Source organism: Agrilus planipennis, unplaced genomic scaffold, assembly GCF_000699045.2.
Source record: "Agrilus planipennis isolate EAB-ADULT unplaced genomic scaffold, Apla_2.0 scaffold1, whole genome shotgun sequence".
Lineage (NCBI taxonomy): Eukaryota > Metazoa > Arthropoda > Insecta > Coleoptera > Buprestidae > Agrilus > Agrilus planipennis.
Window position 1 is genome coordinate 3683527 of NW_020442466.1, and position 19974 is coordinate 3703500.

The 19974-nt window shown below is 36.1% G+C and overlaps 1 protein-coding gene across 2 annotated transcripts in view; it reads left to right on the plus strand.

Annotated features, from left to right (window-relative positions):
- LOC108733190 (GTP-binding protein Di-Ras2) overlaps window positions 1-19974 on the plus strand; it is a 72550-nt gene that overhangs the window by 32298 nt on the left and 20278 nt on the right. Inside the window, exon 2 of one of the 2 annotated variants that reach the window (XM_018464267.1) lies at window positions 1684-1922. The exons of the other annotated variant lie outside the window; for it this stretch is intronic. The gene's annotated coding sequence lies outside the window, so the exon portion shown is untranslated. The remainder of the gene's footprint in view (window positions 1-1683; window positions 1923-19974) is intronic. 2 annotated transcript variants of the gene reach the window in all.

The window sequence follows — 19974 nt, forward strand, 5'->3', positions numbered from 1 at the left end:
TTTGTACATTCTTTTACTTTTAATTAAAAAATTTCATCCTTTAGAAAATTGCACAGAGCATTGCCGCATGACTTCTATAGGGTTGTTCGGAAAGTAATTTCGTTTTTTTTGTGGAAATGAAAGACAGTTTTCGTATAATAAACAAATACCTTATTAAATTATATATTGACCGTTCTGGTCCAACACCTTTTGCCATCTTTCTGCTAGTAGCATAATTCCACGCTCATAAAATTTTTGGTCTTTGCTGGCAAAAAACTGATCGAGGAGGTTTTTGACCTCCTCATTTGAGGTGAAGGTTTTACCGTCTAAAAAATTTTGGAGTGACCGGAACAAATAATAATCCGATGGTGCCAGGTCTGGAGAATATGGTGGGTGTAGCATTGTATCCCATTCAAGCTGTAAAAGCTTTTGGCGAGTGACCAAACTTGTGTGAGGTCTCGCGTTGTCTTGGTGAAACACTACACCTTTCCTGTTGATTAGTTCTGACCTTTTCTGTTGAAGTGCATCATTCAGTTTGTCCAGCTGATGACAGTAGACTTCCGAATTAATCGTTGTGTTATCCGGTAAAAGCTAAAAAAAAACGATTCCTTTAAAATCCCACCAAACAGACAGCATCACCTTTTTTTGGTGAATATCGGCTTTGGAAATGGTTTGAGCCGGTTCATCTTTTTTGCTCCATGACCTCTTGCGTTTGACGTTGTTGTATACAACCCATTTTTCGTCCCCAGTGATGATGCGCTTCAAAAACGGATCATTTTCGTGACGTTTGAGAAGCGAATCGCAGACGTCAATGCGGCGACACAGATTTCTCTCTGTGAGAACATGGGGAACCCATACATCGAGCTTCGAGGATAATCCCAGGCCTTTCAAGTGGTCATAAACTGTTGAATTTGATAAATTTAACCTCAATCCGATCTCACGTGTTGTTATTCGCCGGTTCACATCAACTAATGCCTTTATCGCGTCTTTATCAGCTTCAACCGGCCTTCCCGAACGTGGTGCATCTTCGACATCAAAATTGCCGGATCGAAATTTAGCGAACCAGTTCTGGCACTGGCGTACTGTCAACACACCTTCTCCATACACATCAGTCAATTTCTTTCTGGCTTGAACAGCATTTTTACCCTTTCTGTAGTAAAACAGTAAGATATGTCGAAAATGCTGCTTATCGCTCTCCATATTTAAAAGGGCACCAACCAAAAACTACTGCGTAGAATTAATTGAAATTTTTCACACACAAGCCTTGCTATATGAGCTCTCAAAGCATATAAAAATTATACGGCTTAAATGTGAAGTTGGGTGCAAAAGAATACAATTAAATCCTCTGTCGGGAAAAAACGAAATGACTTTCCGAACAACCCAATATTTATGGGGCACTTCAATATGCCAATGCAGCACACATCCTTACATGTAACCGTACTTTTGATTTTTTTTATGGTCTTCAATCAGCCCTGGATGTTGTACTTGCTTGCCATACGCACAAATAAAATAGTAATTGCAGCCACTTATTTGAATATTACGTTCATGGTCATTGGGGGGGCAAGGGGGTAAAAGGTGTTGTGTATAAAATGTCTTGACCCCTTTGAGAAGGATATAGGCGCGTGATAGGTATTGCAATTACTGATTATGTAAATAGTGTGTAGTACGTGTATTTGCCAATTGAATCGAATCCTTTTCCATCAGATTTGCAAATGTAATCAGCACTTTATGGAAATCTTTTGTGCTTACCATCGCAACTACGAAGAGTTGTCGAGCGCGTCCGGAAAAGTCCGGAGGTGTTTTCCACCGGATCAGGATATCAGTTGCGCTTACGTTTTCAAACGACGTCAGTCCGCAATCGAAAGCTTCACTCTCTCTCTGTATGTGACCGCTGCCGAACTTCCTTCCGAGTTTTCAACTTCCAACAGCCACCCGGCAAACAGGTAAAACAACTTTTCCTTTGTTCTGAATGTACCGCGAGGGTAAAATGTTTTTGGAGCTGCTGCTTCTTTAGAAAATTCCCTACTTTATAAACTATTTTAAGAGTTTTCGTTCTTCATAAACAGTTCAACGATGATCAAAATAAACAATATGAAGCACAGTAAAAAATAAATTTTAAATTAAAGTTCATTACTAAATAGCATGTATTGAAAATAAGGAAAATATATATACGTAAATATGCTAGAAAATAGATAGTACATTAATGCTGTACGTTTTCCAAATAGGTATTTCTTCAATAAATTTTGCTTGAAACAAAAAATTATGACCGAAATTTATGCCACGTATTCAGTACAACAACTTGCTTGAATGTCGTCCTAAACTTGAGTTTCTTCTGAACTAAAATTTTTATTGATTGTGAAAATTTTTATTGGTACAGTTCGAACTTTTTCTGACTTGTATTCCAACAGCTGCAATATTCTTTATTGCAATCCGATACCTTACCATAAAACACCAATATATTTTGCGATTTTGTTCCGATCGTAGGTGTATCCAACAAACCACGCTATAAAATTATTTAAAAATAAAATTTGGTTTGATTCAACAAAAATATTTTTTGTAGAACTCGACGAATTGTTTCGACCGGTCGGTAATTATTAAACTATACTGATTAATACAGGATCGTGTTTGTAATATATGCTAAGATTTTGTTTGTAAAATTTGAAGAAGAAAGCCATGAAATGATAGGTTGTTTAATATTAGGGATGTTTAATTTAACGTTAATTCTATTTGAAAGCTTCTAAACGGTATTATTATTACTTTTTTTTTGTTTAAAAGAATGTTTAATCTTGAACTACTCAGTTCTCTTTCATTTCGTTTTTAGAACCGAACTTTAAAACTCATTACTTAAACGACTAAAACCCGAAAGATAAACAGGAATAAGGGCCAGTAAATCCTAAAATTATTAATAAAAGAAATTCTTTAAAGGCATATTTATCTAATTTAATAACTCCAAATAATTTGGAATTATTAATTTCTAGTTTGTATTCATAATGTTAATGCAATTGTTTATTATTATTTTCCCGGAATTCTTAAAAAACTACTGCATCAAAACTTCTGAGAATTCCTTAGGAGTAAGCAGAACAAGACTTAGGTATTATGTAAATTACCTTCTATAAAATGGTGTACCCTTTTTGCTATGTTTACCTTCATTAGTTTCTTGTTAGTTACCCTCTACATGGTGTTCTGCATACGTTAGCATCAAGATATTGCATAATCATTTCAAGAGTACTTGTGCGTTATCAACATATTTTAAAATCGATTCATAACTTTTTGCAAGCAGAATTGTTAACCGCGAAAAGTCGCGATTCTTTATCGATTTAATGCTCGGTTGATACACTTTGAAGGAAGGTCTGTTTGAAGTAAATTGTTAACTTTTGATATGTGTTAAATTTTTTAGTAAAAAATATTTGTATGTTTTCGAGAAAATCACTGAAATGTGAAGGCAAAGGCTTTGATAACATGGGTGCCGATCGGTTAAAAATTAACTTTTAGGAAATTTTCAAATCTCTTTGTATTTGCGAAGATTTGATCAACAGGCTCAGTATAATCAAAAAGGAGAAAAAAACATAGAACATTTCAAAAACGTCTTCGAAAAACCGGCACTAATACGTCGAAAAGGGTCAAGCAGCGGGAAACGCAGGCATGGTGGTAGAATCCCAATTCCCCGCAGCTCTCCCGTCCTACCGACCGCCCGGGACGCGTAATAGCCGGATTTTCGGAGGCATTTTGGAAGGGTCTTATTTTTTCATCCCTTTGATTACAATGGGTTCTTGTATGTAAAGGAACTATTGGCAGCCATTTTACACCAAGGCGTCTGTTTTTACATTTCAGTAATTTTATCGAAAATATAACAAACCATTTGCCACTGGCAGGTGTTACCAAACTTATAAATATAAAGCGCGTAGTAATGAATCGATAAAAATCACCATTTACGCGATTTTTCATTTCCTTTCAAAAAGATATGAATCGATTTAAAACTTTCGGGTATATTTTTCGTCATATCCACAAAATTACCTATTTTCTGTAACCAAAAGCGCCGAAATTGTTCGTGCAACAACGTGCCGACCTTTAAACGTAATATAAATAAGGACTTTTATACCATCCTTACTCTTTTTTTTTTCCTTTGCAAACGAAAAGGGAAACTAGTCGTAAAAGAAAACCGTTTTAAGAGGCTCGATTAAATAACGTACGTAAAAGAAAAATGCGAACAAAGAAGCGATAGGGCTACGTACGTCCGCCATCAGTAATGGCGTCTATAAAAGAAAATTTACGATACTCTCGAAAAACAATGTTTTAGAACGATTTTTACAACAAGATTGACTAAAACGAACATTACATTAGTCAGCTATTACGCGGAACAAACAGAACGAAGTTGAATTGAATCCCAAGAAAAGAATCGGCACCAATGCTCTCGGCTCATTGAGATAATGATAGGTAATTGTTCGTGTTACTTAAGAGGTCCTTTTCCAAATAGGAGACACTTTAACATTTTAATGGTAAAGCACTTTTGTCACGACAACAAAAAGCAGTTCAGTCAATGGAAGCGGTAATGCAATCTTACCCCAAACCCCAACCAGAGAAGCCCTTGAAATGTCCACATTTGTGGATGTAGCAACATTCGGAGACGTTTCACGCAAGAGAAGGTGGAAGGTCTAATGCTAAAATTTAATACAGTTAAAGGATAACTAAAGGCTCTTCACATTTGAAAGGGCTAACAAGATAGTAAATATCAACAAGCCCTTCTTTGAAGGGAATTTCTTGAAAGTTTCAATTCGGTCAGATGAAACTTGACGAACAGGCCCGAATAATGTGCACTAAAAGCCCAACTAGAACTTACAAGTAAAAGAGATACACCATCTTTGTCTTATTACTTTGTGATTTATATAATCTAATATCTGGTCTGTGATTTATTGGTGAAACATCTTAACGAACAAACCAATTATGAAAATAAGCCACTACTAATTCTCTCCCCCGTCATAATACTTTGCTAAGAAACTAATACAAATTAGGCAATTACATAGAAGATTGCAGAAGTTTATATTAAAAGCTCCTGAAGATGCCCTAACGAATGCGAAATACGTGAGTGATCAATGGAGATATTAATAAACTAAGTGAAAAAGTTTTCTTTTTATTTTTTGTGGTTAAAGGTTGTGCGATTTAATTTATACCATAGTAATGCTGTATGTTTGGAGCACGGCGTTGTATGGGTGCGAAACATGGACAGTGGGAGCGGCGGAAAAGAAAAGGTTAGAAGCGTTCGAAATGTGGTGTTATAGGCGGACGATGAGGATATCGTGGGTAGAAAAGGTTAGAAATGAAGAGGTATTGGAAAGAATAGGAGAACAGAGGACTCTATGGAAGTCAATAAAAAATAGGCGAGATAGGTTAGTAGAACATCTTCTCAGGCATGAAGGTCTAGTCAGAGACATATTAGAGGCAGAAACAGGAGTTAGGAGGGGTAGAGGTAGACCTAGATTAGATTACTCTTCGCAAATAGTTAAGGATGTGGGCTGTTCTAGTTTTAGGGAAATGCGAAGTTTAGCTCAGGATAGGAAGAAGTGGAGTTACGTGTCCAACCAGTCTTAGGACTGACGACCTTATGATGATGATGATGATGATGATAGTAATGCTTCTATGAAAGCTGTTCAAACTTAGATACATTCTGAGTTGAATTTATCAGTACCTTGTGTGATAATAATGAAATAATTCAATTGTAACATTCAGTAATGTAATAAAACCTATTAAAAGACAGGACTTTCGGACAACATAAGAAATGGTACATACTTGGTGCAATTCCGACACCTTATGAATAAATTCAAGGCGAGTATTAGTGTTTACTTTTAGTTAGTCTTCAGTGTATTAAAACTTCAACGAGATCAGAAATGGTGGAGGATTATCTGCTCTTTCGAACATGGAAGGAATTTACAATTATGTATAGGTCAAACAAAGGAGACATGGGTCATGACCGCTTTTACTTCTAGACCCGGTAATTACCTTGTCCAGCAAAGAATTCTTCATGAAAAAAAAGAAGTGTATAATTTATGACCAAAGGAGAAAGGAAATTAAATTCTAACAGACCACGAAAAAGTTCTGACACAAAAAAACTGAGAATTATTTAATGAGATCCAGTTTCAATTGTTCTTTGGACGATTTCGCAAGAAAACTAATTTAATTAATTTTTTGCTTATTATTGTATTAGGACTATCTCTCTAATTACTTATATAGTCCATGTACGTATTTATCCATTTAATACCAACACAAAATTCCTTTAAATGTTTTTTAATATAGTTGTATTGGGGGAGTCTTTATTAATGACAAAGTGTCGATTAACTAATGAGTTAACTTTAATTTCTTGTTTTCTTAGTTCTCTTTAGTTATTGAAATAAGAAATTTTGGTGGATGCGCCGGGATGTTACAAACATTTCTACATTAATTTTCCTTATTTCAATCATTATATATATTTTCAACCGACTTCCAAAAAAGGATAATTCGACTGCACTTTTTACCACCCCTCTAGAGTAGAATAATTCCTTTTTATTGCCTTTTTAGTGATTTTAAAGTTCTTCGAAAACAATTATTATTAGAATTTTTATGTCTAACGTCACGGACGATAATTAAGTTTGCAAGGTGATACGTTTTAGTTGTTTTTTTTTATGGCAGTGCGTTACACACTTTTAAGATTCGTTTATTATGTCAGCCCTTAAACGCGATGTATGTGACAAGGTAATAAAGGTTCAACGGGCTTTGAGAAGGCTTTAAAAGTTACGGGTCAAGATTAAATCAAGTAAACAAGTGGTTTTTCCCTTGATGAAGTGTGTCAAGTTAATAACACTACCAGAGGAAACCGTATCGGGGTACCTAACAATGGAAGAGAGCTTTTTCGCAACGATCGGAAAATGTGAGCTGTTCTCTTAACCGGCTGGCTTTTTGAAATTACGTACGGGGTCTGTCCAAAAAGTATTGCGAATTTTGTGTTTTTTCAAAAATTGGTAATTTTTTACATTAGTTGACATTGGAATTGAGACATGAAGTTTAGTGAAGTAGGTAGTACTCACCAAGTAAAGTAGTGTAGTAGTATTTACTAGAATTTTGTTTATTATTTGTTTAAAAATAAATGTGACTGAGATGCAGGCTCTTAAAGTTTTCTTTCCGGTAGGTACGGCCCTGGCTTCAGCCTTCCGTCAGCTGTTCCCGCCAAACATCGTTTGTCCTAAAACATATCTTCCTAACATTATTCTAATGTATCAGCAGGGGCATTAAACAAACTCGAGTCTGTCATACATCTACCTAACTAAACAATGACGTCATCAATGCATTTTTGGCGAGAACAGCTGACGAAGGGCTGCAGCCAGGGCCGTACCAATCGGAATTTCCTCCGATTAAGAAAACTTTAGGAGCCTGTATCTCAAGCTACATTGGTTTCCGCACGGAATTAATACTACCACACGATTCTACTTGGTGAATACTACCTACCTGACTAAACTTCATGTCTCAATTCCAATGTCAACTAATGTAAAAAATGACCCAAAAATTATTTATATATATCTCTTTTGTACACCTCAAAGTAATCCCCACCAGATATTATACACTTGTGCCAACTTTTTTTCCAATCCTTGAAGCACTTTTGTGATCTTCTTCAGCTTCTGCTTCGATACCGTCTTAATTTTCTCAATCGAAGCGTAGCGTCGACCTTTCATGGGCCTCTTCAGTTTCGGTAACAAGAAAAAGTCACAGGGGGGCAGAGCTATGGAATACGGTTGGCCACAACATTCGCACACAAACAACGATGTCTGAGCATAGGCGTTGTCATGCTGCAAAAAACCAATTTCTGTTCTTTTACAAATCGGGGCGTTTCTGGCGGATTTCTTCGCAAAAATTGCTCATAACATGCAGGTAATATTCCTTATTGACCATGCTACTGTGTCGCAACAACTCATGATGCACCACGTCCCTGCAATCCAAGAAAACTGTAAGCAAACCCTTCACATTCGACCTAACTTGACGCGATTTTTTTTGTCTTAGGCTTTGAGCTTTGGTTTCCACGTCATAACCATAAACCCATCATTTGTCACCAGTTATGACCCCCTGAAGTAAATTTGATCCGTCGCAACCATAAATTCATGATTCTTCACTAGTTTTCACCCTCTAGAGTAAATTTGGGTCCGACAGCTCCTTAGCAATGTAATGCGATGCGATGCTGGTTTTGGTCGAAATTGAGCAATTTTGGTACGAATATCAGGGCGACCCGTCTAATGCCCAAATCATTAGTAAAAATCAAATGGCAGGAGCCAATGGATATGTTAAGGTCCTCAACAACTTCTCTAACAATAATTCGACAATTGATGAATACTATTTTCTTCACTTAATCAATGTTTTCGTCTGTTGTTGACGTGCTGGGGCGTCCGGCACGTTCTTCGTCGTTCACATCTTCTCGGCTTTCTGAGAATATTGTGTACCACCTATAAATGTTGCTTCGGTCCAAGATAGCTTCACCATATGTCAGAGTCAACATTCGGAATGCATCCGCGCACTTATTTTTTTTTGTCACAAAATTCCTTTGATCCATTTTTTGGAACAGGCAAAAATCGAAGACGAGCCAAAATCTTTGCAAACAAACCAGCTGTCAAGGGAGAGACATCAGTATCAACAAAACGCCAAAAAAAAAATCGACAATCGTATGTACGTAAACCGCGGAAATTCAAAATTCCCGATACTTTTTGAACAGAACTCGTATATACATACGTATATATTAAACACCTACAGTTATGGAAGAGAATTTATCAAATGTAACAGCAACTGTCAGCTATAGAAAGCAATTCTGTAATGTCAGATATAGCCGATGACGTGCTGTGTAGTTTTGAAAATGCAGGCATTTGCATATATGTCAAGTGTTATATTGCATACGTAAATGACTCGTCTATAAACCTGATACGGTTCTCAATAAATTCAAGAATGGTTAGTGAAAATTCGTTGAAAAGCTTTCATTTATCACTCTTCCTATATGTAACCACTCTTTTACTAGTGTAGTCCGCCCAAAGGATGGATGGTGCCTACCCAGGGGCGTCTTTATCCTATTGGAGGTCCTAGACCCCTATGACTTTGACATAAGACTGTATTTTGTTAAAACAGCCAAAAAAATAAATAAGCAAAATTCTAAATTTATTCAACAATTAGGGGACCCAGAGTGCCCAATTAAAAAGGATGGTCTGTACCTACAATTAACAACATGATATTTTAACTGGGGTGTTTCCCAATACCTAGTGATTTCATCGGCGGAAGCTTTAGCTACAACCGCTACCACATTTTAGCTGCGACCGTGACCGAATTTTAGCATTAAAACACGTCCAACTTGTGAAAAAGTTGGCGATTTTTAATTAAAAGTTTCAGTTAAATAATATCGTGGATATCTAAAATAAGCCCATAGGATTTGACCTAAGCACAATTCTATCCTTTCGTTTTTCATTCATTTTAATAGTTAAATAAATATCTTCTCGGGCATGAAGGGCTAGTTAAAGATATACAAGAAGCAGAAACAGGAGTAGAAAGGAGTAGAAATAGATCTGCATTAGATTAATAAGTTCATAAATAATGAAGAATGTGAAGTGCTCTAGTTTTAGGGACATGCGAAGATTAGCTCAGGACAGTAAAGAGTGGAGATGTATGTATGTTCAAGCAACCGAGCGGTATGGACTAGAGGTTTAGACCATTGCTTAGCATTCGGGAGGACGCCGGTTCGATTCCGGGTCCGTCTGCCTTGGTCCAAGTTTTTCTGTGGTTTCCTTGGATCACTTAGGCATATGCTGCGGCTGTAATATTCCACAGATAATCTTTCATTCTCTTCTGTCTTCATTTCGTCCGTCTCATCTTTCTCACCCGAACCACCACCACCCACCCATTCCCACGATTCCTGAAAGTATAACTGACGACTCTATGACAATGATAGTGAATATAGAAAATGATACACTGATGAAAAATTTTCACTTTTTTTGTTTTGTTAAATTCTATCGGAGTTCATATAATAAATTCTAAAATGCAATACATATGTTAAAATTAACAATGAATATCATTTTCTGTATTAATTATTAACGTCAACGAAGTAACATTTGACCTATTTTATTAAATTAGTAAATAACCATTAAAAGGAATTTAATTAACTGTGGTAGGTATTAAATGTAATTAATAGACACTTGTACAATATCGAAACCAACCTTTGAAAATATCCTGAAGTTGATTGATAACTGATTACGGGTAAAGTACTTGGCAAAGGAACTTTGGGAATTTTTAAATTTCTTTAATTGCCCATATTAATTCTTGAATAATATTCTAGCAATGGGAAAAGAAGCTTGCGATATATATTTCTGAACACTTGTAGTTAATTGTCTTTTGGCTTATAAATTTTTCATCAAACTTTTTAATAGCTTGATGCTGTTGGTTTTCATTCCTTTTTTTTTGTTGGAAGATTGGTATTACCTTCACTCGAAAGCTTTCGAATTGGTTTTAAAAGATAATGAGTGAGAGCAATAAAAGTTGCTTGTCTTTGAAAAAAGTTTTTGACGTATATATATATATATATACGTCAATTGTACATCAATGGAAACGTTTCTAGTAAGTAAAACTCCTGTAGTCATTACTTTGCAACTAACGAAACTTTTTCTTTTTCAAAAGCAATTAACTTTAAGGTAAACTAGAGAGAATTATAGTTGATCCAGTAAAGGTACATAAAAAATATTAACTTCCTTTTCACTTCCTATCGTACAAAACGGATTTATTCTGACGACTGTGACGTGCGATTAAAGTGTTCGTGAAACACCGCGGCGTTTGCTAAATTACCTATTCAAAAGCTTTAAAGATTAAACTTTAAGGTATAAAAGTGCATCAAAATGTCCTTTCTGATGGAGAAGTTTGAGTACTCAATGGAAGGCGGGAAATTAAATTTGTGTTTGAACGGAACTTTTCAAGAGATCTTTCTCTTTACGCTTTGACAATGAACGAAATCCATGTAATACATGCAGCCACTTTAAAAATGACTACGAAGAATTATTTATTAAAGACTAACGTTCACGTTTAATAGGTTATTAGAAGGTGTACCATTAACATGTTGGCAACGCAAGCAAAAGTATTTCATGAGTCATTGTCCAAATTTACCCTATAGATAATTGATTTTGTCACAAAATTTATCATATTATTACCAGCCTAGTTAATTAAGTTTCATTCTACTATTAGGCGTAAATGTAAGATAATTCCAGAAAGTCGTATCATCAGATGAGATAGATGCACCGTTTTGTATTACAAATGTATCATACGCATAACTGTATACAATATACATAACAGCATCATCTATTAACGTTATCATTAATTAGAAATAAACTTCAGATGTTACAACACGGTTCTATTGAAAGGATAGGCTTTATTTTTGGTAGGTTCTTATTTAGTTCAGATAATACTTGCAAGATCTATTTATACGTATAAATATATGTAGATGTTGTGTTGATAAGTAATTGCGGTGTTAAGTTTGGTTTTCATTTTAAATTCCTTACAGAAAAGTTTGGATATAATGACTCCGTTTAAAATGACATCATTTATTATGGCTGATTATCAAGAAATTATATCCGGCTATAGTGACCCAAAGGATTAATAATAACATTTTCGCTCATTTATCTGACTCTTCTTATGTATATTGATATTACAATTCGTCAATCTTTTTCTTTTTCTGTAAATAATTAAATAAAATATGTAGTTTTTCTCTCTATTAAACTAAATAACTAACCAAAATAGAAAGTTGTTTTTGACGTGACAACGTCTTATAATTCGATGCACGCACGAAAAAACATGACTCATGCCGCGTTACCTCGCTCTGAGGCGTTCCACTTAAGGCTTGAAGTGCAAGCGAGAGCGCGGAACGAGCGACAAAGAGACACAATCGGCCTCCGCGTTCGGCAGCGTTCGACATCTGTCTCTCTCCTACTTGAGTGAGCGATGCGTCCGCGTGGACAGCTGCTATACAATAATACATTTCCATTTACCTCCTTCTCTATATCCATACAAAATATATATATCAAACGAATAAAATTAAAATTTTCTTTTGAAAAATGAAACCATTCCATCAGTATTTTCTTATGACGTTGTCACGTTCAACTATCTACAGTAAACCGACTTTACAGACAACCGATTTTTTTTTCTAAGACTATGCTTTGTATGACGACCGCTTAGTATGACGTGTTTGTCATTTCCCTTCGATGTCATGTTATAAGCAGGTTCTACTGCAATTTACTTCAGTTTGTAGTCGCTGTGCCTATCCTGTACGGTGGGCTCAGATGCCGAATAAATTGGCATATCAGAGAAAAATCAATTATTTAGGCATCGGTTCATGAAAAATTGAACTGATCGCCGTCTGTTTAAACCGCTTCTTGTCAAAAGACCAGCTTCTGTTCAATGCTAAAATATTACTTTCAGCGCAGAGTCCCAATAAAGGACGGATAACGAACAGACAGACACACGAATGATCCTATAAGAGTTCCGTTTTTCATTCGGGCGTACGGAACCCTAACCCGAGAACCAACTTAACATTGTAGTCGAAAGAAAAAGACATGTTCAGGTCATCAATATTTCAATATTTTCAGGTGTTGGGTGTTTTTAATTAATTAATAATCAGTTATACATCTCAAATTCATAGGCACGATGTTGTAGTAGCCCAAATTTGGACGGATACAACTAATAGTATCTTTTGATAAATTTTTCTGTTTAACTTTTGTATCCGTTTGTAATGAACGTGCTGTACATCTCGTGAAAAGTCTGGAATTTCATTCGAGACAATAGGGAACAACAAAAAGAGAAAATGATTTGAAAGTGGCGGAGAAGGGTTTGAAATTTTTAATTAAATTTCTCGTTATAACTGTGACGCAAAACCTGTGAAGGAAACAGTAGGTACGTATTTCTAGAAGATTCAACGATGATGAAACAATTGCTTTAATTAACGTTCACCTTCACTAAAAATAATGAATAAAGCAACTAGTGTTCTTGAATAATTAGGTTTTCTTTTGCAGAAATTATTCTGCAAAATTTGAAATTAATGTAGCGGAAATGAGAACGTGTTTATCAGGTGCAAATTTTTAGTACGAAAACATCTGTAGAACCTTTAATGACTTAATCTATCCGATAGATATGGTCACATCGAAACCCGTGCTCCTAGTGAACATAGTAATATCGATCAAGGATACCTACATACCAGGCCTGTTCAAAAAGCATCGCGAATTTTGAATGCATTCCGAATGTTGACTGTAGCATATGGTGAAGCTACTTTAGAACGAAGCAACGTTTATCGGTAGTACCAAATGAAAATAGTATCGGTCAATTGTCGTATCATTGTTAGAGAAGTTGCTGACGACTTAAACATATCGACTGGCTCCTGCCATTCGGTTTTTACCAATGATTTGGGCATAAGACAGGTCGCCGCGAAATTCGTACCAAAATTGCTTAGTTTCTATCAAAAACAGCATCGCATTAACATTTCTAAGGAGCTGTTGGACTCTGTCCGCGATGACCCAAATTTGCTTTAGAGGGTCATAACTGGTGATCAATCATGGGTTTATGGTTATGACGTGGAAACCAAAGCTCAATCATCCCAATGAAAGCTGCCGCACAAGCCAAGACCAAAAAAAGCGCGTCAAGTTAGGTCGAATGTGAAGATTTTGCTTACAGTTTTCTTCGATTGCAGGGGCGTGGTGCACCATGAGTTCTTGCCACACGGTAGCATGGTCAATGAGGAATATTATCTGCATGTTATGAGCAATTTGCATGATAACGCCCCTGCTCACAGATCGTTGCTTGTGCGTGAATTTTTGGCCAATAACAACACACTAATAATGCCGCAGTCACCGTATTCCCCAGATCTGGCCCCCTGTGACTTTTTCTTCTTCCAGAAACTGAAGAAGCCCATGAAAGGACGACGCTACTCTACGACTGAGGAGATAAAGAAGACATCGAAGGACGAGGTGAATAAGATCACAAAAAATTGGCACAAGTGTATAATATCTGGTGGAGATTACTTTGAATGGAATAAAATAGATATTCATGAATAGTTAGATGATTTTTGAAAAAAAAATACAAAATTTGCGATACTTTTTGAACAGACTTCGTATGTTACCATATATATGTCTTTGAGGTCATCGATGATGTGAGTCCCTGTAACTGATAAAATTATGTTAAGCATGTCCACTTTGATAGTGTATACGCTATATTTCCTAATAGCCCATGAATGTTGTGGAAAGTCGTAACTTTTCAGGAGAAACCTAATTTTCTCTAGAAGGATTTGTTACTATCATTTGTTTATTTTAGTTCTACGTTTGAATACTTTCAAGAAAGCTTTCACATATAGTATATTAAGTTCATTTAGATAACGGCTCTTAAGCTCAACTAATAATTCTACCATGTATTTCGTCTGTGAATACATATGTATATTCTCAAGCTTTCGTATTTTCGGAGCTAGCTAGATTAAAATTGACTGTATACGGTAGCAAAAGGTTTACTGGTTAAAGTGGATTGACCTAAAAATTTCGGATCGACGATTCTCTTATTTTCTTGTCTAGTGAATCGAAAAAAATCGTCGGGCGCAAAAGTAAAACTATTATCTAAGTAACTGGACCAATACGGGTTTACCGTTGATATGGTAACCATGTGAACTCGTGGAAAATGCTTCAACATTTGATGGCATGTGTTCCCCTTTCATATTTCGCAGAAACCGGGAACATCTGCCTTTTACCACACGTTAATGTCTTTACCTATTTAGTTCGCAGATGAAAGAGCATGTTGGTCTCCATTAAATTTTCGATTCACCTGATCCTGATAGTGCAAGGAACGAAATGCATTTCGAAATAGCACGGAGAATTTCTGATGGGAGAACGAGATCAACTTCGTCTTTAAGTTAGTTGCTTCCAAGGAAAACTTTTCTTTTTACAAGAAAATCCACCGTAAATAATTAGTTTGTAATTTTCTTCTCCGAACTTCTTTAAAAGTTTATTGCGCGAGCTATAATAAGACGTTTAACGTCAGCACTGTCTAACGAAAAAAAAAAATTGATGTACCTACTTGTTGAACCCGTGCAAATTTGTGATGGTGATGTCCTAAGAAACAAATAAAGACTTTTAGGGACCCGTTAAAGGAATTCTATTAAATTGTAACGCATAATGTTATACGATATCTGATGAAAGTAATCACAAATGGTGGAATTAGAATATTGGATTTTTTTTGGATAGAATTCAATCCTCTGAAGCATTTTTATAATACAAGCCGTAGAGTGGGTTTGATTCTCGTGTCGCATTACTAAGTACGGCCCTTGAGATCTACACAATCGACTTCCTGGCATAATAATAATACTCTTTGAATAAAACTGTTAGTAATACTTTACCAATCGTTTCTTCTTTCTTAATCAATATCTTGCTCCACGTGCCATGATTATTTTAGGGATTTTAGAATGTCGAATATAATTCCTTACTTAACGCTTATATATAGGGACCGTAACGGGTTATAATTTATTAAGGGATACAGTAGTCTACAGCTAAATTTAAGCATTGGTGTAAATCGAAATCGGCACGCTCTTTGTAGCTCCGTCAACCATAATTAACAGAAAACATCTTTCCAATATTGCCTCGCCAGCATAAATTGATGATGAAATTTAACTAAAAACTGCCAGTAATTATATTAGAAAATTATTCCCTGTCATCATAAGGTCGTCAGTCCTAAGACTGGTCGGACACGTACCTCCACTCTTTCTATCCTGAGCTAATCTTCGCATTTCCCTAAAACTATAACATCCCACATCCTTAACTATTTTCGAACAGTAATCTAATCTAGGTCTACCTCTACCCTTCCTAACTCCCGTTTCTGCCTCTGACTAGGCGTTCATGCCTGAGAAGGTGTCCTACTAACCTATCTCGCCTATTTCTTATTGACTACCATAGAGTCCTCTGTTCTCCTATTCTTTTTAATACCTATTCATTTCTACCCTTCTCTATCCACGGTATCCTTATCATTCGCCTGTAACACCACATTTCGAACGCTTTTAACCTTTTCTTTTCCGCCGTGTCCACCGTCCATGTTTCGCACCCGTGCAGCGTCGTGCTCTAGACATCCACCTTTAACAACCTCTTTCGAATTTCTAAACTAACCGTTCGCGAACATAGAAATGACCTCTTTTTATTGAAAGCAACTCGACCCTGCTGTATCCTCTGCTTTATATTCCTACTACTCCTTCCGTCCTGACTTATCTGACTTCCTAGGTACCTAAAATCGGCCACTTCTTCTAATTTTTCGTCTCCTATTTTTATATTCAATTTTCCCTACTTTTTCTTCCCTTACTTAACAGTATATTTTTGTTTTACTTTTTTTTTTTTATTTTATTTCCTATATTGAACACGTATTTTTCTCATTTCTAATTCGAAAAGTTTTTCCTGATTTATTAAGTTACTTAAAAAGTGAATATGTTATAACATCGGTTTTACAGATGGCACTTCATCGTCTGTTTATAGTAGAATTACAAGCCATAATGGCCGTATCCTTCTTTTAACCGAGCAATTTAATTTGACAATATGTTTCTGTATTTTGTACGTTATGTGCTTTGTGAAAAGCGGACGATTTATATTCTAAGAAAATTTGCAAATCACATCGAAACGATTTTCTTTTTCTTGCGAGAGGCAGATCTTTTCTGATTTTCCTATGTTTCGCGGAAAACTTGAAAGTTTAAGAATCGTTCGCCCTTTTTTCGTGTTGGGATTGTTATCGATCATTTCTAGTCAAAAGTTGTCGCGCTTATTCTAATAGAATCACTACATGCAGAAGGTGACTGCAGGAAAGAACGCGGGACACCCCCGAATAAGTAAAATCTCCCACAGGATTCTATCGGCTATGGAAATCGTATATTTTGGACGTGAGCCATTCAAAGCCCAAGCCGGCTGGAAATATGAAATTTAAACGAATCGTTAACATATGTATATTGTAGAACTTTTTTTGTATGAGATACTAACATAACAATCTTCCAGTTTTACATGGTATTTTCTATATTCTAAATTCAACTGTTGTGTTTCGTTTTAATTATTTTGGTATCCATGTTTTTTTTCCTTGATTAAAGCGCCTCATTTGCGAATAAAGTTCTATTTCATAAAAATAAATGGTCCATCGAGCCGGATAGATGATATGAACTAGCGGAGCGTATTTAGGTACACATCGAATTTCGTAATGTAGTTACATTGGGACAGTCATATTGGAAATCCGATAGAATATCTGACGTATAGAAAAACCTTTCGCTCTTCGTTTTTTCCGCAATTTAGTATGGGTCGACAGCTTTGACTAAATCAATAATAATCCAGTGATGCGTGCATCTTCCAGTTTGCAGCTTCAGTTGAGATCATGTCTAAGTTTAGTGAACGGTAAATCAAACGAAAACAGGGATGTATACCACTTAGAAATAACTATCTATCTGAGGGCGAGAAAGACATTTTTTTATCTTGGTAAAAAAAAACTTAGGAGGGTGTCGCTTTTAATTACAAAGCTGTCAGCCGCTGAATGGGTCTTTTATCGATTTTAGATGAACAGTAAGTTCTCTGCCTTGCCAGCTCTTAGTAAAAAAGCTTTTAATATTATGAGAAAACAAACGCTTCTAAAGCGATAATGGTTCATTCTTAATCTAAACTGGAGTTCTTAAATTAAGCACGAATATAGAGGATAAATGGTACTGACATTATTGAATCTCTTTGTAATACTTATTTTTTAATGTCTATAACTTCCTGAATGACGTTACTTATGTACTCAAAATGATCGATATTTGTTTAAACTTTCCCTAAAGAGATATGAGAATGGTCATGTAAAAAATATCCACGTACAATAACATTATTTCCAGATTGAAAAGATATCATCAAACCATCATCATCATCATAAGGTCGTCAGTCCTAAGACTAGTTAGACACGTACCTCCACTCTTTCCTATCCTGAGCTAATCTTCGCATTACCTTAAAACTAGACCAACCCATATCCTTAACTATTTTCGAACAGTAATCTAATCTAGGTCTACCTCTACCCCTCCTACCTCCTGTTTCTGCCACTAATATGTCTCTGAATAGACCTTCATGCCTAAGGTGTCCTACCAACCTATCTCGCCTATTTTTTATTGACGTCCATAGAGTCCTCTGTTCTCCTGTTCTTTCCAATACCTCTTCATTTCTAACCTTTTCTACCCACGATATCCTCATCATCCGCTATAACACCACATTTCGAACGCTTCTAACCTTTTCTTTTCCGCCGCGCCCACTGTCCATGTTTCGCACCCGTACAACGCCGTGCTCCAAACATACACCTTTAACAACCTTTTTCGAATTTCTAAATTAACCGTTCGCGAGCATAGAAGTGACTTCTTTTTATTAAAGGCGACACGACCCTGCGCTATCCTCTGCTTTATATCCCTACTACTCCTTCCATCCTCACTTATCTGACTTCCTAGGTATCTAAAATCAGCCACTTCTTCTAATTTTTCGTCTCCTATCTTTATATTCGCTCTTTCCCTACTTTTTCTTCCCTTGCATATCAGTATTTTAGTTTTACTTTTATTTATTTTCATACAGTACTGATCTGTCAGTACCGCTTCCATTTTATTTAAAGCTATCTCTAGGTCCTCCTTGCTAGATGCTAATACTGCTATATCATCTGCAAATCTAAGCATACTAATCATTTGCCCTTGCACATCTATCCCTACAGTTGTACTGTCTTTAATGATGTTGATGGCGTCTTCGATGTATAGATTAAAAAGTAGCGGTGACAGTGTGCATCCTTGTCTGAGTCCCTTCCTAATATTTACTTCTCTACGTTGCATCCCTAGCTCTATAACTGCTTGTTGCTCTTTATACAAACTACATACATTTTTAAGTATATTTAACATCTTGTCCCATTTAACATCAAACCATAATAAAAATATATGTATATAAGCTTTCTCAATCTGTTGAGAGACAATATTCTCCGAAATAGCAATTACAGGTACAGTTTACTTGTCCAAACAGATGTGTGCATATACGATACATATATTTCTGGAATCGCACCAGGAGAATCCTAAGATTAAATAACGGTTTAGCCGCGATAAAGATTCATCTCAAGATCTTTCTGGATGTAAAGCTTTCGTCATCCTTGTTCAAATACGAATAAAACTGGCAATTTTAAATGGACGGAAACGTAATATTCGTGGGACTTAAATCACACATCTGTTAGTTGTAAAAGTAAACCGAAAATACGAATGTAGATTATCCTATTTGAACGGATGGACTCTCCTTTATTCGTAGTTTGTCGAACGAGAAGTATGAGGCGTCAGCAACATTTAAAAGTCAAACAGATGTAAATATTGGGCCTCTCTAACAGCAAAAGACTGTAGAAAGATGGCAAAAGATACATGAAAAGCTATAAAAGCTATCAATTGTAAAAGTTCATCCGACTTACAGAGCCCTGAAAGCATAAAATCTGTTGAAGACGATTTTTTTGGTATTTCCAAATTATTATTATTTCTTTCTGTTAAAAACGACTCAACCCTTAGTGGTAGAGTAATTGTCCGTAAAGCCAAAGACCCGAGTTCGATTCCCGACGAGGACGTAACAGCGGCAATAATTGTAGCGATAAAAAATAATTCAAAAATTAATTCACTTTAATGTTTTCAACCCTACGCTGTATAAATAGGTAGAGAGATAATAAAAAAAATACGCCGGGATTCGTTTTCATCAAGTAGATATCCACATAAGTGGACTTTGTTGGAGCATACGTAATACTAAAATGTAGCATCGTGCTACAGATGGCGTTTACCGCGCCGTTTGTAGTATTTTCTAAAACGCACTGTTAAGACAGCAGGTAAAAGTTGGTCTGTGTTCTGTCGCAGCTGCCTGCGACGCGCTGATGAGATCCAAAAAGATCGAAATCGCGATCCGCGTCTGGCAGTTTCGACAGAATGCAGACCACTTCGAATTATTTTAT